Here is a 22,164-nt window from a genome sequence, read left to right as displayed (position 1 = left end):
TATATCTATTCTTATTATATCCTATATATATCCTTAATATTAATTTTTTTTCATATGTAAAGATGTTTGCCTATTGCTCTCTTGTGCATATTAAGCAGTGTGTAAGCAAGGTGCAACTCTGTGCAGGTGTTTAGACCGGGTTTGTTTTGGTCTAATGAAAAATATATTTTAGTTTCTCAAAATAGCAACGCGCCAGCAGTGCGCCTCAGAACACCTTCTTTTTTTAGACCAGAACGCCTTTGGGTGCACATGTGAGCACTAATGCATTTGCTATTTAAACAGCGTAGCGCAACGCCTCAAAACGACTCTTGTGTCAAGCTTAAACTAGCAAAATACTGTTGCGCTGCGCATATGATAGAGCCCTAAACCATCAATGCTGAAACACATGTTATCCTACCCTTGTGGGGTGTGATTGCTGCTATGCTGTTACATGCAGCTGGAAGAGTAGCAACACAGACCAGCAACTGCATTGGCTGGCAATCAGACCCAGGTCTTCCACAAGGCAGGCGAAAATTCTACCAATGAAACACCAACGCTGGCACATATGTTCTTTTGCCCTTGTGGCGAGTCAGTGCTGCAAGGCAGTTACATGTAGCTGGAAAAGGAGCCACACAAAACAGCAACTGCACTAGACGAGAATTGAACTCATGTGTGCCGCATGGTAGGCGAGAATTCTACCACTGAACCTCCAATGCAGATATACTCAAATTGCTGCCCTAGTGGGGTGTGATTACTACAAGGCTGTTACCCAGAGCTGGAAGAGTAGCATCACAAAACAGTAATTGCATTAGCCGAGAATCAGACCTGGGTCTCCCACGTGGCAGGCGAGAATTCTACCACTGAAGCACCAATGCTGATCCATGTTGTTTCTTGCCTTTGTGTTGTGTGAGTGCTAACAGGCCGACAACCAGAGCTTTTGTAAAAAAGCAAACCAGCAATTGTAATAGCTGGGTATCGACGCCAGGCCTCCCGCGTGGCAGGCGAGAATTCTACCACAGAACCACCAATGCTGACTACTCATACTGCTGTCCTAGTGGGGTGTGACTGCTGCAAGGCTGTTACCCAGAGCTGGAAGAGTAGCAACAAAAACCAGGAATCGCATTGGCAGGGAATCAAACCCGGATCTCCCACATGGCAGACAAGAATTCTAGCACTGAACCACCAATGCTTACATACTCCTACTGCTGTCCTATTGGGGTGTGATTGCTGCAAGGCTGTTACCCAGAGCTGGAAGAGTAGCAACACAAAACAGGATTTGCATTGGCCAGAAAACAGACACGGATCTCCCGCGTCACAAACGGGAAGTTTACCAATGAACCACCAACGCTGACCTACCTTGTTCCTTGCCTTTGTGTGAATGCTAAAAGTCCATCAACCAGAGCTGGAACAGAAGCCACATAAAACCACTTCTGTATTAGTCAGGACTCGACTCTAGGTGTCCCGTGTGGCAAGCGAGAATTCTACCACTGAACCACCAATGCTGATATGCTCATATAGCTGTCCTAGAGGGGAATAATTGCTGCCAGGCTGTTACCCAGAGCTGGATGAGTAGCGACACAAAACAGGATTTGCATTGGCCAAGAATCGGAGCCGGGTCTCCCGCGTGGCAGGCGAGATTCTATCACTGAACCACCAATGCTGATATGCTCATACTACTGTCCTAGAGTGGTGTGATTGCTGCAAGGCTGTTACCCAGACCTGGGGCCTCATGTACGAAGACTTGCGTGGAAATCTTACTAAAACATTGCGTACGCACAAAGCTGTAAATGTGCGTACGCAGAAAAAAATTCAGATGTATGAAACACTGCGTACGCCGAATCTCACGCATATTCTTTTGTACATCCGAATGAACGTGAAACTGAGCGCAACATGCACGAGCGCAAAACCCCTCCCTGCCTCCTCCCCCGTATGAATATGCTAATGACTATGCTAATGGAAAAACCCAACGAAAAAGCAATGGCAAAATCAAACAAAAAGAGAAACTTTGAACAGAATGTGAATTGGAGGTGCTGCTTTCGGAGGTAGACCGGAGAAAAGCGGTGTTATTTGCAAGTTTGTTTTCCGGAATTAACAACAAAAGAAAAAAATAGAGTGGGAGAGTTTAGCTGATACGGTTAACAAAGCAAAGTTTTTGTGCGTACGCAGCGTTGATACATGAGGCCCCAGGAAGAGTAGCAACACAAAACAGGATTTGCATTGGCCAGAAAACAGACACGGGTCTCCCGTGTCACAAACGGGAAGTTTACCACTGAACCACCAACACTGACCTACCTTGTTCATTGCCTTTGTGTGATTGCTAAAAGTCCATCAACCAGAGCTGGAACAGACACCACATAAAACCACTTCTGTATTAGTCAGGACTCGACTCGTGGTGTCCCGCGTGGCAAGCGAGAATTCCACCACTGAACCACCAATGCTGATATGCTCATATAGTATTCCTAGAGGGGAGTAATTGCTGCCAGGCTGTTACCCAGAGCTGGATGAGTAGCAACACAAAACAGTAATTGCATTGGCTGAAAATCAGACACGGGTCTCCCTCGTCGCAGACGAGAGTTCTACGACTGAACCACCAATGCTGAAATGCTCATTCTGCTGTCCTAATGGGGTGTGATTGCTGCAAGGCTGTTAACCAGAGCTGGAAACAACAGGATTTGCATTGGCCAGGAATCGGACCCGGGTCTCCCGTGTGGCAGGTGAGATTCTATCACTGAACCACCAATGCTGATATGCTTATGTTGCTGCCCTAGTGGGGTGTGACTGCTGCAAGGCTGTTACCCAGAGCTGGAAGAGTAGCAACACAAAACAGGAATTGCATTGGCTGGAAAACAGACACGGATCTCCCTCGTCACAAACGGGAATTTTACCACTGAACCACCAACACTGATATGCTCGTACTTATGTCCTAGTGGGTTGTGATTGCTGCAAGGCTGTTACCCAGTGCTGTAAGAGTAGCAACACAAAACAGGATTTGCATTGGCCGGGAATCGGACCCGGGTCTCCCGCTTGGCAGGTGAGAATTCTACCACTGAACCACCAATGCTGATATGCTCATACTGCTGTCCTAGTTGGGTGTGATTGCTGCAAGGCTGTTACCCAGAGCTGAAAGTGTAGCAACACAAAACAGAAATTGCATTGGCCGGGAATCGGACTCGGGTCTCCAGCGTGGCAAGTGAGAATTCCACCACTGAACCACCAATGCTGACCCATATTGTTCTTTGCCTTTGTGTTATGTGAATGCTAATAATCCGTCAACCAGAGTTGTAACAGGAGCCACACAAAAGAGCAATTGCATTAGTCAGGAATGGAACCCAGGTCTCCCTCATAGCAGGAAAGAATTCTACCAGTGAACCACCAGTGCTGATATACTAATGCTGCAGCCCTAGTGGGGTGTGATTGCTGCAAGGCTGTTACCCAGAGCTGGAAGATTAGCAACACAAAATAGGATTTGCATTGGCCGGGAATCAGACCCGGGTCTCCCGCGTGGCAGGCAAGAATTCTACCACTGAACCACCAATGCTGATATGCTCATACTGCTGTCCTAGTTGGGTGTGATTGCTGCAAGGCTGTTACCCAGAGCTGAAAGTGTAGCAACACAAAACAGAAATTGCATTGGCCGGGAATCGGACTCGGGTCTCCAGCGTGGCAAGTGAGAATTCCACCACTGAACCACCAATGCTGACCCATGTTGTTCTTTGCCTTTGTGTTATGTGAGTGCTGAATATCCGTCAACCAGAGTTGTAACAGGAGCCACACAAAAGAGCAATTGCATTAGCCAGGAATGGAACCCAGGTCTCCCTCATAGCAGGAAAGAATTCTACCAGTGAACCACCAGTGCTGATATGCTAATGCTGCAGCCCTAGTTGGGTGTGATTGCTGCAAGGCTGTTACCCAGAGCTGGAAGAGTAGCAACACAAAACAGGATTTGCATTGGCCGGGAATCAAACCTGGGTCTCCCGCGTGGCAGGCGAGAATTCTACCACTGAACCACCAATGCTGATATGATCATACTGCTGTCCTAGTTGGGTGTGATTGCTGCAAGGCTGTTACCCAGAGCTGGATGATTAGCAACACAAAATAGGAATTGCATTGGCCGGGAATCGGACCCGGGTCTCCCGCGTGGGAGGCGAGAATTCTACCACTGAACCACCAATGCTGATATGCTCATACTACTGTCCTAGAGTGGTGTGATTGCTGCAAGGCTGTTACCCAGAGCTGGAAGAGTAGCAACACAAAACAGGAATTGCATTGGCTGGAAAACAGACACAGATCTCCCTCGTCACAAACGGGAATTTTACCACTGAACCACCAACACTGATATGTTCGTACTTATGTCCTAGTGGCTTGTGATTGCTGCAAGGCTGTTACCCAGTGCTGTAAGAGTAGCAACACAAAACAGGATTTGCATTGGCCGGGAATCGGACCCGGGTCTCCCGTGTGGCAGGCGAGAATTCTACCACTGAACCACCAATGCTGATATGCTCATACTGCTGTCCTAGTTGGGTGTGATTGCTGCAAGGCTGTTACCCAGAGCTGAAAGTGTAGCAACACAAAACAGAAATTGCATTGGCCGGGAATCGGACTCGGGTCTCCAGCGTGGCAAGTGAGAATTCCACCACTGAACCACCAATGCTGACCCATGTTGTTCTTTGCCTTCGTGTTATGTGAGTGCTTAATATCCGTCAACCAGAGTTGTAACAGGAGCCACACAAAAGAGCAATTGCATTAGCCAGGAATGGAACCCAGGTCTCCCTCATAGCAGGAAAGAATTCTACCAGTGAACCACCAGTGCTGATATGCTAAAGCTGCAGCCCTAGTTGGGTGTGATTGCTGCAAGGCTGTTACCCAGAGCTGGAAGAGTAGCAACACAAAACAGGATTTGCATTGGCCGGGAATCGAACACGGGTCTCCCGCGTGGCAGGCGAGAATTTTACCACTGAACCACCAATGCTGATATGATCATACTGCTGTCCTAGTTGGGTGTGATTGCTGCAAGGCTGTTACCCAGAGCTGGATGATTAGCAACACAAAATAGGAATTGCATTGGCCGGGAATCGGACCCGGGTCTCCCGCGTGGGAGGCGAGAATTCTACCACTGAACCACCAATGCTGATATGCTCATACTACTGTCCTAGAGTGGTGTGATTGCTGCAAGGCTGTTACCCAGAGCTGGAAGAGTAGCAACACAAAACAGGAATTGCAATGGCTGGAAAACAGACACGGATCTCCCTCGTCACAAACGGGAATTTTACCACTGAACCACCAACACTGATATGTTCGTACTTATGTCCTAGTGGGTTGTGATTGCTGCAAGGCTGTTACCCAGTGCTGTAAGAGTAGCAACACAAAACAGGATTTGCATTGGCCGGGAATCGGACCCGGGTCTCCCGCGTGGCAGGCGAGAATTCTACCACTGAACCACCAATGCTGATATGCTCATACTGCTGTCCTAGTTGGGTGTGATTGCTGCAAGGCTGTTACCCAGAGCTGAAAGTGTAGCAACACAAAACAGAAATTGCATTGGCCGGGAATCGGACTCGGGTCTCCAGCGTGGCAAGTGAGAATTCCACCACTGAACCACCAATGCTGACCCATGTTGTTCTTTGCCTTTGTGTTATGTGAGTGCTAAATATCCGTCAACCAGAGTTGTAACAGGAGCCACACAAAAGAGCAATTGCATTAGCCAGGAATGGAACCCAGGTCTCCCTCATAGCAGGAAAGAATTCTACCAGTGAACCACCAGTGCTGATATGCTAATGCTGCAGCCCTAGTTGGGTGTGATTGCTGCAAGGCTGTTACCCAGTGCTGGAAGAGTAGCAACACAAAACAGGATTTGCATTGGTCAGGAATCTAACCCGGGTCTCCCGCGTGGCAGGCGAGAATTCTACCACTGAACCACCAATGCTGATATGATCATACTGCTGTCCTAGTTGGGTGTGATTGCTGCAAGGCTGTTACCCAGAGCTGGATGATTAGCAACACAAAATAGGAATTGCATTGGCCGGGAATCGGACCCGGGTCTCCCGCGTGGGAGGCGAGAATTCTACCACTGAACCACCAATGCTGATATGCTCATACTACTGTCCTAGAGTGGTCTGATTGCTGCAAGGATGTTACCCAGAGCTGGAAGAGTAGCAACACAAAACAGGAATTGCATTGGCTGGAAAACAGACACGGATCTCCCTCGTCACAAACGGGAATTTTACCACTGAACCACCAACACTGATATGTTCGTACTTATGTCCTAGTGGGTTGTGATTGCTGCAAGGCTGTTACCCAGTGCTGTAAGAGTAGCAACAAAAACAGGATTTGCATTGGCCGGGAATCGGACCCGGGTCTCCCGCTTGGCAGGTGAGAATTCTACCACTGAACCACCAATGCTGATATGCTCATACTGCTGTCCTAGTTGGGTGTGATTGCTGCAAGGCTGTTACCCAGAGCTGAAAGTGTAGCAACACAAAACAGAAATTGCATTGGCCGGGAATCGGACTCGGGTCTCCAGCGTGGCAAGTGAGAATTCCACCACTGAACCACCAATGCTGACCCATGTTATTCTTTGCCTTTGTGTTATGTGAGTGCTAAATATCCGTCAACCAGAGTTGTAACAGGAGCCACACAAAAGAGCAATTGCATTAGCCAGGAATGGAACCCAGGTCTCCCTCATAGCAGGAAAGAATTCTACCAGTGAACCACCAGTGCTGATATGCTAATGCTGCAGCCCTAGTTGGGTGTGATTGCTGCAAGGCTGTTACCCAGAGCTGGAAGAGTAGCAACACAAAACAGGATTTGCATTGGCCAGGAATCTAACCCGGGTCTCCCGCATGGCAGGCGAGAATTCTACCACTGAACCACCAATGCTGATATGATCATACTGCTGTCCTAGTTGGGTGTGATTGCTGCAAGGCTGTTACCCAGAGCTGGATGATTAGCAACACAAAATAGGAATTGCATTGGCCGGGATTCGGACCCGGGTCTCCCGCGTAGGAGGCGAGAATTCTACCACTGAACCACCAATGCTGATATGCTCATACTACTGTCCTAGAGTGGTGTGATTGCTGCAAGGCTGTTACCCAGAGCTGGAAGAGTAGCAACACAAAACAGGAATTGCATTGGCTGGAAAACAGACACAGATCTCCCTCGTCACAAACGGGAATTTTACCACTGAACCACCAACACTGATATGTTCGTACTTATGTCCTAGTGGGTTGTGATTGCTGCAAGGCTGTTACCCAGTGCTGTAAGAGTAGCAACACAAAACAGGATTTGCATTGGCCGGGAATCGGACCCGGGTCTCCCGCGTGGCAGGCGAGAATTCTACCAGTGAACCACCAATGCTGATATGCTCATACTGCTGTCCTAGTTGGGTGTGATTGCTGCAAGGCTGTTACCCAGAGCTGAAAGTGTAGCAACACAAAACAGAAATTGCATTGGCCGGGAATCGGACTCGGGTCTCCAGCGTGGCAAGTGAGAATTCCACCACTGAACCACCAATGCTGACCCATGTTGTTCTTTGCCTTTGTGTTATGTGAGTGCTAAATATCCGTCAACCAGAGTTGTAACAGGAGCCACACAAAAGAGCAATTGCATTAGCCAGGAATGGAACCCAGGTCTCCCTCATAGCAGGAAAGAATTCTACCAGTGAACCACCAGTGCTGATATGCTAATGCTGCAGCCCTAGTTGGGTGTGATTGCTGCAAGGCTGTTACCCAGAGCTGGAAGATTAGCAACACAAAATAGGAATTGCATTGGCCGGGAATCGGACCCGGGTCTCCCACGTGGGGGGCAAGAATTCTACCACTGAACCACCAATGCTGATGTGCTCATACTACTGTCCTAGTGGGGTGTGATTGCTGCAAGGCTGTTACCCAGAGCTGGAAGAGTAGCAACACAAAACAGGATTTGCATTAGCCGGGAATCGAACCCGGATCTCCCGCGTGGCAGGCGAGAATTCTACCACTGAACCACTAATGCTGATATGATCATACTGCTGTCCTAGTTGGGTGTGATTGCTGCAAGGCTGTTACCCAGAGCTGGATGAGTAGCAACACAAAACAGGAATTGCATTGGCTGGAAATCAGACACGGGTCTCCCTCGTCGCAGACGAGAGTTCTACGACTGAACCACCAATGCTGAAATGCTCATTCTGCTGTCCTAATGGGGTGTGATTGCTGCAAGGCTGTTAACCAGAGCTGGAAGAGTAGCAACACAAAACAGGATTTGCATTGGCCAGGAATCGGACCCGGGTCTCCCGTGTGGCAGGTGAGATTCTCTCACTGAACCACCAATGCTGATATTCTTATATTGCTGCCCTAGTGGGGTGTGACTGCTGCAAGGCTGTTACCCAGAGCTGAAAGTGTAGCAACACAAAACAGAAATTGCATTGGCCAGGAATCGGACTCGGGTCTCCAGCGTGGCAAGTGAGAATTCCACCACTGAACCACCTATGCTGACCCATGTTGTTCTTTGCCTTTGTGTTATGTGAGTGCTAAATATCCGTCAACCAGAGTTGTAACAGGAGCCACACAAAACAGCAATTGCATTAGTCAGGAATGGAACCCAGGTCTCCCTCATAGCAGAAAAGAATTCTACCAATGAACCACCAGTGCTGATATGCTAATGCTGCAGCCCTAGTGGGGTGTGATTGCTGCAAGGCTGTTACCCAGAGCTGGAAGATTAGCAACACAAAATAGGAATTGCATTGGCCGGGAATCGGACCCGGGTCTCCCGCGTGGGAGGCGAGAATTCTACCACTGAACCACCAATGCTGATATGCTCATACTACTGTCCTAGTGGGGTGTGATTGCTGCAAGGCTGTTACCCAGAGCTGGAAGAGTAGCAACACAAAACAGGATTTGCATTGGCCAGAAAACAGACACGGGTCTCCCGCGTCACAAACGGGAAGTTTACCACTGAACCACCAACGCTGACCTACCTTGTTCCTTGCCTTTGTGTGAGTGCTAAAAGTCCATCAACCAGAGCTGGAACAGATGCCACATAAAACCACTTCTGTATTAGTCAGGACTCGACTCCAGGTGTCCCGCGTGGCAAGCGAAAATTCTACCACTGAACCACCAATGCTGATATGCTCATACAGCTGTCCTAGAGGGGAGTAATTGCTGCCAGGCTGTTACCCAGAGCTGGAAGAGTAGCAACACAAAACAGTAATTGCATTGGCTGGAAATCAGACACGGGTCTCCCTCGTCGCAGACGAGAATTCTACGACTGAACCACCAATGCTGAAATGCTCATTCTGCTGTCCTAATGGGGTGTGATTGCTGCAAGGCTGTTAACAAGAGCTGGAAGAGTAGCAACACAAAACAGGATTTGCATTGGCCAGGAATCGGACCCGGGTCTCCTGCGTGGCAGGCGAGATTCTATCACTGAACCACCAATGCTGAAATGCTCATTCTGCTGTCCTAATGGGGTGTGATTGCTGCAAGGCTGTTAACCAGAGCTGGAAGAGTAGCAACACAAAACAGGATTTGCATTGGCCAGGAATCGGACCCGGGTCTCCCATGTGGCAGGTGAGATTCTATCACTGAACCACCAATGCTGATATGCTTATATTGCTGCCCTAGTGGGGTGTGACTGCTGCAAGACTGTTACCCAGAGCTGGAAGAGTAGCAACACAAAACAGGAATTGCATTGGCTGGAAAACAGACACGGATCTCCCGCGTCACAAACGGGAATTTTACCACTGAACCACCAACACTGATATGCTTGTACTTATGTCCTAGCGGGCCTAGTGGGCCTTGCAACCCACTAGGACTTATGTCCTAGTGGGTTGTGATTGCTGCAAGGCTGTTAGTGCTAAAAATCCGTCAACCAGAGTTGTAACAGGAGCCACACAAAACAGCAATTGCATTAGCCAGGAATGGAACCCAGGTCTCCCTCATAGCAGGAAAGAATTCTACCAGTGAACCACCAGTGCTGATATGCTAATGCTGCAGCCCTAGTGGGGTGTGATTGCTGCAAGGCTGTTACCCAGAGCTGGAAGATTAGCAACACAAAATAGGAATTGCATTGGCCGGGAATCGGACCCGGGTCTCCCGCGTGGGAGGCGAGAATTCTACCACTGAACCACCAATGCTGATATGCTCATACTTCTGTCCTAGTGGGTGTGATTGCTGCAAGGCTGTTACCCAGAGCTGGAAGAGTAGCAACACAAAACAGGATTTGCACTGGCCAGAAAACAGACACGGGTCTCCCACGTCACAAACGGGAAGTTTACCACTGAACCACCAACGCTGACCTACCTTGTTCCTTGCCTTTGTGTGAGTGCTAAAAGTCCATCAACCAGAGCTGGAACAGATGCCACATAAAACCACTTCTGTATTAGTCAGGACTCGACTCCAGGTGTCCCGCGTGGCAAGCGAGAATTCTACCACTGAACTACCAATGCTGAAATGCTCATTCTGCTGTCCTAATGGGGTGTGATTGCTGCAAGGCTGTTAACAAGAGCCGGAAGAGTAGCAACACAAAACAGGATTTGCATTGGCCAGGAATCGGACCCGGGTCTCCTGCGTGGCAGGCGAGATTCTATCACTGAACCACCAATGCTGATATGCTTATATTGCTGTCCTAGTAGGGTGTGATTGCTGCAAGGCTGTTACCCAGAGCTGGAAGAGTAGCAACAAAAAACAGGATTTGCATTGGCCAGAAAACAGACACAGGTCTCCCGCGTCACAAACGGGAAGTTTACCACTGAACCACCAACGCTGACCTACCTTGTTCCTTGCCTTTGTGTGAGTGCTAAAAGTCCATCAACCAGAGCTGGAACAGACGCCACATAAAACCACTTCTGTATTAGTCAGGACTCAACTCCAGGCGTCCCGCGTGGCAAGCGAGAATTCTACCACTGAAGCACCAATGTTGATATGCTCATACAGCTGTCCTAGAGGGGAGTAATTGCTGCCAGGCTGTTACCTAGAGCTGGATGAGTAGCAACACAAAACAGTAATTGCATTGGCTGGAAATCAGACAAGGGTCTCCCTCGTCGCAGACGAGAATTCTACGACTGAACCACCAATGCTCAAATGCTCATTCTTCTGTCCTAATGGGGTGTGATTGCTGCAAGGCTGTTAACAAGAGCTGGAAGAGTAGCAACACAAAACAGGATTTGCATTGGCCAGGAATCGGACCAGGGTCTCCTGCGTGGCAGGCGAGATTCTATCACTGAACCACCAATGCTGAAATGCTCATTCTGCTGTCCTAATGGGGTGTGATTGCTGCAAGGCTGTTAACCAGAGCTGGAAGAGTAGCAACACAAAGCAGGATTTGCATTGGCCAGGAATCGGACCCGGGTCTCCCGTGTGGCAGGTGAGATTCTATCACTGAACCACCAATGCTGGTATGCTTATATTGCTGCCCTAGTGGGGTGTGACTGCTGCAAGGCTGTTACCCAGAGCTGGAAGAGTAGCAACACAAAACAGGAATTGCATTGGCTGGAAAACAGACACGGATCTCCCGCGTCACAAACGGGAATTTTACCACTGAACCACCAACACTGATATGCTTGTACTTATGTCCTAGCGGGCCTAGTGGGCCTTGAAACCCACTAGAACTTATGTCCTAGTGGGTTGGGATTGCTGCAAGGCTGTTAGTGCTAAAAATCCGTCAACCAGAGTTGTAACAGGAGCCACACAAAACAGCAATTGCATTAGACAGGAATGGAACCCAGGTCTCCCACATAGCAGGAAAGAATTCTACCAGTGAACCACCAGTGCTGATATGCTAATGCTGCAGCCCTAGTGGGGTGTGATTGCTGCAAGGCTGTTACCCAGAGCTGGAAGATTAGCAACACAAAATAGGAATTGCATTGGCCAGGAATCGGACCCGGGTCTCCCGCGTGGGAGGCGAGAATTCTACCACTGAACCACCAATGCTGATATGCTCATACTACTGTCCTAGTGGGGTGTGATTGCTGCAAGGCTGTTACCCAGAGCTGGAAGAGTAGCAACACAAAACAGGATTTGCATTGGCCAGAAAACAGACACGGGTCTCCCGCGTCACAAACGGGAAGTTTACCACTGAACCACCAACGCTGACCTACCTTGTTCCTTGCCTTTGTGTGAGTGCTAAAAGTCCATCAGGTGTCCCGCGTGGCAAGCGAGAATTCTACCACTGAACCACCAATGCTGATATGCTCATACAGCTGTCCTAGAGGGGAGTAATTGCTGCCAGGCTGTTACCCAGAGCTGGAAGAGTAGCAACACAAAACAGTAATTGCATTGGCTGGAAATCAGACACGGGTCTCCCTCGTCGCAGACGAGAATTCTACGACTGAACCACCAATGCTGAAATGCTCATTCTGCTGTCCTAATGGGGTGTGATTGCTGCAAGGCTGTTAACAAGAGCTGGAAGAGTAGCAACACAAAACAGGATTTGCATTGGCCAGGAATCGGACCCGGGTCTCCTGCGTGGCAGGCGAGATTCTATCACTGAACCACCAATGCTGATATGCTTATATTGCTGTCCTAGTAGGGTGTGATTGCTGCAAGGCTGTTACCCAGAGCTGGAAGAGTAGCAACAAAAAACAGGATTTGCATTGGCCAGAAAACAGACACAGGTCTCCCGCGTCACAAACGGGAAGTTTACCACTGAACCACCAACGCTGACCTACCTTGTTCCTTGCCTTTGTGTGAGTGCTAAAAGTCCATCAACCAGAGCTGGAACAGACGCCACATAAAACCACTTCTGTATTAGTCAGGACTCAACTCCAGGCGTCCCGCGTGGCAAGCGAGAATTCTACCACTGAAGCACCAATGTTGATATGCTCATACATCTGTCCTAGAGGGGAGTAATTGCTGCCAGGCTGTTACCTAGAGCTGGATGAGTAGCAACACAAAACAGTAATTGCATTGGCTGGAAATCAGACAAGGGTCTCCCTCGTCGCAGACGAGAATTCTACGACTGAACCACCAATGCTCAAATGCTCATTCTTCTGTCCTAATGGGTGTGATTGCTGCAAGGCTGTTAACCAGAGCTGGAAGAGTAGCAACACAAAACAGGATTTGCATTGGCTGGGAATCGGACCTAGGTCTCCCACGTGGCAGGCGAGAATTCTACCACTGAACCACTAATGTTGATATGCTCATTCTTCTGTCCTAATGGGTGTGATTGCTGCAAGGCTGTTACCCAGAGCTGAAAGAGTAGCAACACAAAAGAGAAATTGCATTGGCCGGGAATCGGACTCTGGTCTCCAGCCTGGCAAGTGAGAATTCCACCACTGAACCACCAATGCTGACCCATGTTGTTCTTTGCCTTTGTGTTATGTAAGTGTTAAAAATCCGTCAACCAGAGTTGTAACAAGAGCCACACAAAACAGCAATTGCATTAGCCAGGAATGGAACCCAGGTCTCCATCATAGCAGGAAAGAATTCTACCAGTGCTTCCCTAGTGGGGTGTGATTGCTGCAAGGCTGTTACCCAGAGCTGGAAGATTAGCAACACAAAACAGGAATTGCATTGGCCGGGAATCGGACCCGGGTCTCCCGTGTGGGAGGTGAGAATTCTACCACTGAACCACCAATGCTGATATGCTCATACATCTGTCCTAGTGGAGTGTGATTGCTGTAAGGCTGTTACCCAGAGCTGGAAGATTAGCAACACAAAATAGGAATTGCATTGGCCGGGAATCAGACCCGGGACTCCCGTGTGGGAGACGAGAATTCCACCACTGAACCACCAATGCTGATATGATCAGACTACTGTCCTAATGGGGTGTGATTGCTGCAAGGCTGTTACCCAGAGCTGGAAGAGTAGCAACACAAAACTGGATTTGTATTGGCCGGGAATTGGACCCGGGTCTCCCACGTGGCAGGCGAGATTCTATCATTGAACCACCAATGCTGATATGCTTATAATACTGCCCTAGTGGGGTGTGACTGCTGCAAGGCTGTTACCCAGAGCTGGAAGAGTAGCAACACAAAACAGGATTTGCATTCTACCACTGAACCACCAATGCTGATATGTTCATAGATCTGTCCTAGTGGGTTGTGATTGCTGCAAGGCTGTTACCCAGAGCTGGAAGAGTAGCAACACAAAACGGGAATTGCAATGGTCGGGAATCGGACCCGGGTCTCCCGCGTGGGAGGCAAGAAATCTACCACTGAACCACCAATGCTGATATGCTTGTTTTGATGTCCTAGTGGGTTGTGTTGCTGCAGGGCTGTTGAGCAGGAAGAGTAGCAACACAAAGAGGAATGGCATTGGCCAGGAATCAAAGCTGGGTACCCTGCGTGGGAGGCGAGAATTCTACCACTAAACCACCAATGCTGATATGCTCATACTACTGTCCTAGTGGGGTGTGATTGCTGCAAGGCTGTTACCCAGAGCTGGAAGATTAGCAACACAAAATACGAATTGCATTGGCCGGGAATCGGACCACGGTCTCCCGCGTGGGAGGCGAGAATTCTACCACAGAACCACCAATGCTGATATGCTCAACTTCTGTCCTAGTGGGTTGTGATGGCTGCAAGGCTGTTACCCAGAACTGGAAGAGTAGCAACACAAAACAGGATTTGCATTGGCCAGGAATCGGACCCGGGTCTCCCGAGTGTCAGGCAAGAATTCTACCAGTGAACCACCAATGCTGATATGCTCATACCATGTCCTAGTGGGGTGTGATTGCTGCAAGGCTGTTACCCAGAGCTGGAAGATTAGCAACACAAAATAGGAATTGCATTGGCCGGGAATCGGACCCGGGTCTCCCGCGTGTGAGGAGAGAATTCTACCACTGAACCACCAATGCTGATATGCTCATACTATTGTCCTAGTGCAGTGTGATTGCTGCAAGGCTGTTACCCAGAGCTGGAAGAGTAGCAACACAAAACAGGACTTCCATTGGCCAGGAATCGGACCCGAGTCTCCCGCGTGGCAGGCAAGAATTCTACCAGTGAACCACCAATGCTGATATGTTCATAATGCTGTCCTAGTTGGGTGTGATTGCTGCAAGGCTGTTACCCAGAGCTGGAAGAGTAGCAACACAAAATAGGATTTGCTTTGGCCAGAAATCCGACCCAGGTCTCCGGCGTGGCAGGCAAGAATTCCACCAGTGAACCACCAATGTTGATATGCTCATACTGCTGTCCTAGTTGGGTGTGATTGCTGCAAGGCTGTTACCCAGAGCTGGAAGATTAACAACACAAAACAGGAACTGCATTGACCGGGATTCGGACCTGGGTCTCCTGCGTGGGAGGCAAGAATTCTACCACTGAACAACCAATGCTGATATGCTCATACTGCTATCCTAGTGGATTGTGATTGCTGCAAGGCTGTTACCCAGAGCTGGAAGAGTAGCAACACAAAAGACGAATTGCATTGGCCGGGAATCTGACCTGGGTCTCTTGCGTTGCAGGCGAGAATTCTACCACTGAACCACCAATGCTGATATGCTCATACTGCTGTCCTAGTTGGGTGTGGTTGCTGCAAGGCTGTTACCCAGAGCTGGAAGAGTAGCAACACAAAAGACTAATTGCATTGGCCGGGAATCGGACCCGGGTCTCCTGCGTGGCAGGCACGAATTCTACCACTGAACCACCAATGCTGATATGCTCGTATTTCTGTCCTAGTGGGGTGTGATTGCTGCAGGGCTGTTACCCAGAGCTGGAAGAGTAGCAACACAAAACAGGAGTTGCATTGGCCGGGAATTCGACCAGGGTCTCCCGCTTGGCAAGCGACTATTCTACCACTGAACCACCAATGCTGACATCCTCATTCAGCTCTCCTAGTGGGGTGTGATTGCTTCAAGGCTGTTACCCAGAGCTGGAAGAGTAGCAACACAAAATAGGAATTGCATTGGCCGGGAATCGGACCTGGGTCTCCCGCGTGGGAGGAGAGAATTCTACCACTGAACCACCAATGCTGATATGCTCATACTACTGTCCTAGTGCAGTGTGATTGCTGCAAGGCTGTTACCCAGAGCTGGAAGAGTAGCAACACAAAACAGGAATTGCATTGGCCGGAAAACGGACAAGGGTCTCTTGCGTCACAAACAAGTATTTTACCACTGAACCAACAACGATGTTATGCTCATACTGCTGTCCTAGTGGGTTGTGATTGCTGCAAGGCTGTTACCCAGAGCTGGAAGAGTAGCAACACAAAATAGGAATTGCATTGGCCGGGAATCGGACCCAGGTCTCCCGCGTGGGAGGAGAGATTTCTACCACTGAACCACCAATGCTGATATGCTCATACTATTGTCCTAGTGCAGTGTGATTGCTGCAAGGCTGTTACCCAGAGCTGGAAGAGTAGCAACACAAAAGAGGAATTGCATTGGCCAGGAATAAAACCCAGATTCCCTGCGTGGGAGGCGAGAATTCTACCATTAAACCACCAATGCTGATATGCTCATACTACTGTCCTAGTGGGGTGTGATTGCTGCAAGGCTGTTACCCAGAGCTGGAAGATTAGCAACACAAAATAGGAATTGCATTGGCCGGGAATCGGACCCGGGTCTCCCGCGTGGGAGAAGAGAATTCTACCACTGAACCACCAATGCTGATATGCTCATACTATTAGTGCAGTGTGATTGCTGCAAGGCTGTTACCCAGAGCTGGAAGAGTAGCAACACAAAACAGGACTTGCATTGGCCAGGAATTGGACCTGGGTCTCCCGCGTGGCAGGCAAGAATTCTACCAGTGAACCACCAATGCTGATATGTTCATACTGCTGTCCTAGTTGGGTGTGATTGCTGCAAGGCTGTTACCCAGAACTGGAAGAGTAGCAACACAAAACAGGATTTGCATTGGCCAGAAATCCGACCCAAGTCTCCGGCGTGGCAGGCAGTAATTCCACCAGTGAACCACCAATGCTGACCCATGTTGTTCTTTGCCTTTGTGTTATGTGAGTGCTAAAAGGCCGTCAACCAGAGTTGTAACAGGAGCCACACAAAACAGCAATTGCATCAGCTGGGAATGGAACCCACGTCTCCCTCATAGCAAGAAATAATTCTACCAGTGAACCACCAGTGCTGATATGCTAATACTGCAGCCCTAGTGGGATGTGATTGCTGCAAGGCTGTTACCCAGAGCTGGAAGAGTAGCAACACAAAACAGGAATTGCATTGGCCGGAAAACGGACAAGGGTCTCTTGCGTCACAAACAAGAATTTTACCACTGAACCAACAACGATGTTATGCTCATACTGCTGTCCTAGTGGGTTGTGATTGCTGCAAGGCTGTTACCCAGAGCTGGAAGAGTAGCAACACAAAAGACGAATTGCATTGGCCGGAAATTGGACCCGGGTCTCCCGCGTGGCAGGTGAGAATTCTACCACTGACCCACCAATGCTGATATGCTCATACTGCTGTACTAGTTGGGTGTGATTGCTGCAAGGCTGTTACCCAGAGCTGAAAGAGTAGCAACACAAAAGACGAATTGCATTGGCCGGGAATCAGACCTGGGTCTCCTGCGTGGCAGGCAAGAATTCTACCACTAAACCACCAATGCTGATATGATTATGGATTGTCCTAGTGGGGTGTGATTGCTGCAAGCCTGTTACCCAGAGCTGGAAGAGTAGCAACACAAAACAGGAATTGCATTGGCCGGGAATTAGACCCAGGTCTCCCACGTGGCAGGTGAGAATTCTACCAGTGAACCACCAGTGCTGATATGCTAATACTGCAGCCCTAGTGGGATGTGATTGCTGCAAGGCTGTTACCCAGAGCTGGAAGAGTAGCAACACAAAACAGGAATTGCATTGGCCGGAAAACGAACACGGGTCTCTTGCGTCACAAACAAGAATTCTACCACTGAACCAACAACGATGTTATGCTCATATTGCTGTCCTAGTGGGTTGTGATTGCTGCAAGGCTGTTACCCAGAGCTGGAAGAGTAGCAACACAAAAGACGGATTGCATTGGCCGGAAATTGGACCCGGGTCTCCCGCGTGGCAGGTGAGAATTCTACCACTGAACCACCAATGCTGATATGCTCATACTGCTGTACTAGTTGGGTGTGATTGCTGCAAGGCTGTTACCCAGAGCTGAAAGAGTAGCAACACAAAAGACGAATTGCATTGGCCGGGAATCAGACCCGGGTCTCCTGCGTGGCAGGCGAGAATTCTACCACTGTACCACCAATGCTGATATACTCATACTGCTGTCCTAGTTGGGTGTGATTGCTGCAAGGCTGTTACCCAGAGCTAGAAGAGTAGCACCACAAAAGAACAATTGCATTGGCCGGGAATCGGACCCGGGTCTCCCGCGTGGCAGGCGAGAATTCTACCACTGAACCACCAATGCTGATATGATTATGGATTGTCCTAGTGGGGTGTGATTGCTGCAAGCCTGTTACCCAGAGCTGGAAGAGTAGCAACACAAAACAGGAACTGCATTGGCCGGGAATTAGACCCGGGTCTCCCACGTGGGAGGCGAGAATTCCACCACTGAATCACCAATGCTTATATGTTCATAACACTGTCCTAGTGGGGTGTGATTGCTGCAAGGATGTTACCCAGAGCTGGAAGAGTAGCAACACAAAACAGGAATTGCATTGGCAAGGTTTCGGACCCAGGTCTCCTGCGTGGCAGGCGAGAATTCTACCACTGAACCACCAATGCTGAGATGCTCATACTGCTGTCCTAGTGGGGTGTGATTGCTGCAAGGCTGTTACCCAGAGCTGGAAGAGTAGCAACACAAAACACGAATTGCATTAGCCAGGAATCGGACCAGGGTCACCTGCGTGGGAGGCGCGATTTCTACCACCAATGCTGATATGCTCATACATCTGTCCTAGTCGGGTGTGATTGCTGCAAGGCTGTTACCCAGAGCTGGAAGATTAGCAACACAAAACAGGAATTGCATTGGCCGGGAATCGGACCCGGGTCTCCCACGTGGGAGGCGAGAAATCTATCACTGAACCACCAATGCTTATATTCTCATTTTGCTGTCCTAGTGGGTTGTGATTGCTGCAGTGGTGTTACCCAGAGCTGGAAAAGTAGCAACACAAAACAGGAATTGCATTGGCCGGGAATCGCACCCCGGTCTCCCGCGTGGGAGGCGAGAATTCTACCGCTGAACCACCAATGCTGATATGCTCATACATCTGTCCTAGTGGGGTGTGATTGCTGCAAGGATGTTACCCAGAGCTGGAAGAGTAGCAACACAAAACAGGAATTGCATTGGCCAGGATTCGGACCCAGGTCTCCTGCGTGGCAGGCGAGAATTCTACCACTGAACCACCAATGCTGAGATGCTCATACTGCTGTCCTAGTGGGGTGTGATTGCTGCAAGGCTGTTACCCAGATCTGGAAGAGAAGCAACACAAAACAGGATTTGCATTAGCCAGGAATCGGACCAGGGTCACCTGCGTGGGAGGCGCGATTTCTACCACCAATGCTGATATGCTCATACATCTGTCCTAGTCGGGTGTGATTGCTGCAAGGCTGTTACCCAGAGCTGGAAGATTAGCAACACAAAACAGGAATTGCATTAGCCGGGAATCGGACCCGGGTCTCCCACGTGGGAGGCGAGAAATCTATCACTGAACCACCAATGCTTATATGCTCATTTTGCTGTCCTAGTGGGTTGTGATTGCTGCAGTGGTGTTACCCAGAGCTGGAAAAGTAGCAACACAAAACAGGAATTGCATTGGCCGGGAATCGCACCCCGGTCTCCCGCGTGGGAGGCGAGAATTCTACCGCTGAACCACCAATGCTGATATGCTCATACATCTGTCCTAGTGGGGTGTGATTGCTGCAAGGCTGTTACCCAGAGCTGGAAGAGTAGCAACACAAAACAGGAATTGCATTGGCCAGGACTTGGACCCGGGTCCCCTGTGTGGGAGGCGAGAATTCTATCACTATGCCACCAATGCTGATATGCTCATACTAATGTCCCAGTGGGGTGTGATTGCTGCAAGGCTGTTACCCAGATCTGGAAGAGAAGCAACACAAAACAGGATTTGCATTGGCCAAGAATCGGACCCGGGTCTTCCGCGTGGCAGGCAAAAATTCTACCAGTGAACCACCAATGCTGATATGCTCATACAGCTGTCCTAGTTGGGTGTGATTGCTGCAAGGCTGTTACCCAGAGCTGGAAGAGTAGCAACACAAAACTCGAATTGCATTGGCCTGGAATCGGACCCGGGTCTCCAGCGTGGCAGGAGAGAATTCTACCACTGAACCACCAATGCTGACCCATGTTGTTCTTTGCCTTTGTGTTATGTGAGTGCTAAAAGGCCGTCAACCAGAGTTGTAACAGGAGCCACACAAAACAGCAATTGCGTCTGCCGGGAATGGAACCCACGTCTCCCTCATAGCAGGTAAGACTTCTACCAGTGAACCACCAGTGCTGATATGCTAATACTGCAGCCTCAGTGGGTGTGATTGCTGCAAGGCTGTTATCCAGAGCTGGAAGAGTAGCAACACAAAAGATGAATTGCATTGGCCGAGTATCGGACCCGGGTCTCCAGCGTGGCAGGAGAGAATTCTACCACTGAACCACCAATGCTGTCCTAGTGGGGTGTGATTGCTGCAAGGCTGTTAGCCAGAGCTGGAAGAGTAGCAACACAAAGCAGGATTTGCATTGGCCGGAAATCGGTTCAGGGCCTCCTGTGTGGCAGGCGAGAATTCTACCACTGAACCACCAATGCTGATAGTACTGTCCCAGTAGGGTGTGATTGCTGTAAGGATGTTACCCAGAGCTGGAAGAGTAGCAACACAATACAGGAATTGCATTGGCTGGGTATCAGACCCATGTCTCCCGCTTGGGAGGCGAGAATTCTACCACTGAACCACCATTGCCGATATGCTCATACTGTTGTCCTAGTGGGTTGTGATTGCTGCAAGGCTGTAACAAAGAGCTGGATGAAGAGCAACACAAAAGACGAATTGCATTGGCCGGGAATCGGACCGTGGTCTCTCGCATGGCAGGTGAGAATTCTACCACTGAACCACCAATGCTGACTTTCGTGGTTCCTTTGCCTTTGTGTTATGTGAGTGCTAAAAGGCCGTCAACCAGAGGTTGAACAGGAGCCACACAAAACATCAATTGCATTGGCCGGGAATCAAACCCTTGTCTCCCGCATGGCAGGCGAGAATTCTACCACTAAACCACCAATGCTGATATGCTCATACTACTGTCCTAGTGGGGTGTGATTGCTGCAAGGCTGTTACCCAGAGCTGGAAGATTAGCATCACAAAACAGGAATTGCATTGGCCAGGAATCGGACCCTGGTCTCCCGCGTGGCAGGTGAGAATTGCCAAATTACTACCAAATGCCACCCAGTCATCTAAGCGCTTCCATGTACCAAAAGTTAGCACGCTGCCCCATGTGAGGCTCGAACTCACGACCTTCAGATTATAAGACTGGCTCCTAGGAGACAGCTCGAATCAGTCAAGCCTGTCAGGATGGCCGAGCGGTCTAAGGTCCTGCGTTCAGGTGGCAGTCTTCCACCATCTTCCATGTCACGGTGCTGCGGTCTGGCTCCTAGGAGACAGCTCAGACTAGTCAAGCATGTCAGGATGGCTGAGCGGTCTAAGGCGCTGCGTTCAGGTCGTAGTCTCCGCTGGAGGCGTGGGTTCAAATCCCATTTCAGACAAGCCTAAATTTTGGCTACACGTTCAGGCTCAGTTCTTTAACTCTTTAGCGCCATTTCCGAGTGATACAGTAACACTGACAAAGCACAGCATCAATCTCTTTGCGCCAAAGTTCATGCAGCGTAGCAGTGTCCTTGGCAGCCTTAATGGGCACTTTAAACTGTAGGTTTTAAGGCGTTTGCGATCAAGGTATTGTCCACAAAAACTCGAAGACCCATATGAAAAAAAACAATGGACAAAGGCTTTAATGCAAGTTAACCGAAAGGGGATCATAAGAACAGTCTTGGAATGCCATGTAGAGGAATGTCCTGGGATGCCGTTGATTTTTAAGGCAATGGGATTCGCAGGACTTTTCGTCAAATCCTCGCACAAAGTTAATTCATGACATTTGACAGATCCACGTCGAACGTCAAGCGACAACGTGATAGGAATGGGAGCATCTTACCATCACTGCTTCTGAATCAGGAAATGTTCTTGGAACTTCACACCGCCACGCCTCCAGAAGAGCTGTAGCTTTTTTTGCCCTGGGGAAGCATGATCCAAATGGAAGGGGATAAAAAATGCCACCCAGTCATCTAAGCGCTTCCATGTGCCAGAAGTTAGCACGCTGCCCCATGTGAGGCTCGAA

At 49.4% G+C, this 22,164-nt stretch overlaps 16 non-coding genes across 16 annotated transcripts in view; all 16 read right to left on the bottom strand.

The window, feature by feature from the left end:
* Positions 1 to 4,082: 4,082 nt before the first annotated feature.
* Positions 4,083 to 4,153, bottom strand: trnag-ccc (transfer RNA glycine (anticodon CCC)). Its single transcript has one exon. It is a non-coding gene; the product is annotated as a tRNA-Gly (tRNA).
* Positions 4,154 to 5,036: 883 nt separating this feature from the next.
* trnag-ccc (transfer RNA glycine (anticodon CCC)) lies at positions 5,037 to 5,107 on the bottom strand. The gene has a single exon. It is a non-coding gene; the product is annotated as a tRNA-Gly (tRNA).
* A 247-nt stretch (positions 5,108 to 5,354) lies between these two features.
* Positions 5,355 to 5,425, bottom strand: trnag-gcc (transfer RNA glycine (anticodon GCC)). The gene has a single exon. It is a non-coding gene; the product is annotated as a tRNA-Gly (tRNA).
* Positions 5,426 to 5,990: 565 nt separating this feature from the next.
* trnag-ccc (transfer RNA glycine (anticodon CCC)) lies at positions 5,991 to 6,061 on the bottom strand. Its single transcript has one exon. It is a non-coding gene; the product is annotated as a tRNA-Gly (tRNA).
* Positions 6,062 to 6,943: 882 nt separating this feature from the next.
* trnar-ccu (transfer RNA arginine (anticodon CCU)) lies at positions 6,944 to 7,014 on the bottom strand. Its single transcript has one exon. It is a non-coding gene; the product is annotated as a tRNA-Arg (tRNA).
* Positions 7,015 to 7,738: 724 nt separating this feature from the next.
* trnag-ccc (transfer RNA glycine (anticodon CCC)) lies at positions 7,739 to 7,809 on the bottom strand. Its single transcript has one exon. It is a non-coding gene; the product is annotated as a tRNA-Gly (tRNA).
* Positions 7,810 to 7,897: 88 nt separating this feature from the next.
* On the bottom strand, positions 7,898 to 7,968 carry trnag-gcc (transfer RNA glycine (anticodon GCC)). Its single transcript has one exon. It is a non-coding gene; the product is annotated as a tRNA-Gly (tRNA).
* Positions 7,969 to 8,691: 723 nt separating this feature from the next.
* On the bottom strand, positions 8,692 to 8,762 carry trnag-gcc (transfer RNA glycine (anticodon GCC)). Its single transcript has one exon. It is a non-coding gene; the product is annotated as a tRNA-Gly (tRNA).
* Positions 8,763 to 10,016: 1,254 nt separating this feature from the next.
* trnag-ccc (transfer RNA glycine (anticodon CCC)) lies at positions 10,017 to 10,087 on the bottom strand. The gene has a single exon. It is a non-coding gene; the product is annotated as a tRNA-Gly (tRNA).
* Positions 10,088 to 11,811: 1,724 nt separating this feature from the next.
* trnag-ccc (transfer RNA glycine (anticodon CCC)) lies at positions 11,812 to 11,882 on the bottom strand. The gene has a single exon. It is a non-coding gene; the product is annotated as a tRNA-Gly (tRNA).
* A 1,577-nt stretch (positions 11,883 to 13,459) lies between these two features.
* Positions 13,460 to 13,530, bottom strand: trnag-ccc (transfer RNA glycine (anticodon CCC)). Its single transcript has one exon. It is a non-coding gene; the product is annotated as a tRNA-Gly (tRNA).
* Positions 13,531 to 16,426: 2,896 nt separating this feature from the next.
* On the bottom strand, positions 16,427 to 16,497 carry trnag-ccc (transfer RNA glycine (anticodon CCC)). The gene has a single exon. It is a non-coding gene; the product is annotated as a tRNA-Gly (tRNA).
* Positions 16,498 to 18,169: 1,672 nt separating this feature from the next.
* On the bottom strand, positions 18,170 to 18,240 carry trnag-gcc (transfer RNA glycine (anticodon GCC)). Its single transcript has one exon. It is a non-coding gene; the product is annotated as a tRNA-Gly (tRNA).
* A 715-nt stretch (positions 18,241 to 18,955) lies between these two features.
* Positions 18,956 to 19,026, bottom strand: trnag-ccc (transfer RNA glycine (anticodon CCC)). Its single transcript has one exon. It is a non-coding gene; the product is annotated as a tRNA-Gly (tRNA).
* Positions 19,027 to 19,583: 557 nt separating this feature from the next.
* On the bottom strand, positions 19,584 to 19,654 carry trnag-ccc (transfer RNA glycine (anticodon CCC)). Its single transcript has one exon. It is a non-coding gene; the product is annotated as a tRNA-Gly (tRNA).
* Positions 19,655 to 22,144: 2,490 nt separating this feature from the next.
* trnam-cau (transfer RNA methionine (anticodon CAU)) overlaps positions 22,145 to 22,164 on the bottom strand; it is a 73-nt gene continuing 53 nt past the window's right edge. Inside the window, exon 1 of the tRNA in view lies at positions 22,145 to 22,164. This exon is cut by the window's right edge and continues 53 nt beyond it. This is a non-coding gene — a tRNA (tRNA-Leu).

Source organism: Danio rerio, chromosome 4 (genome assembly GCF_052040795.2).
Source record: "Danio rerio strain M-AB ecotype USA chromosome 4, GRCz13ab, whole genome shotgun sequence".
NCBI lineage: Eukaryota > Metazoa > Chordata > Actinopteri > Cypriniformes > Danionidae > Danio > Danio rerio.
This window is presented reverse-complemented; position numbering and strand designations above follow the sequence as displayed.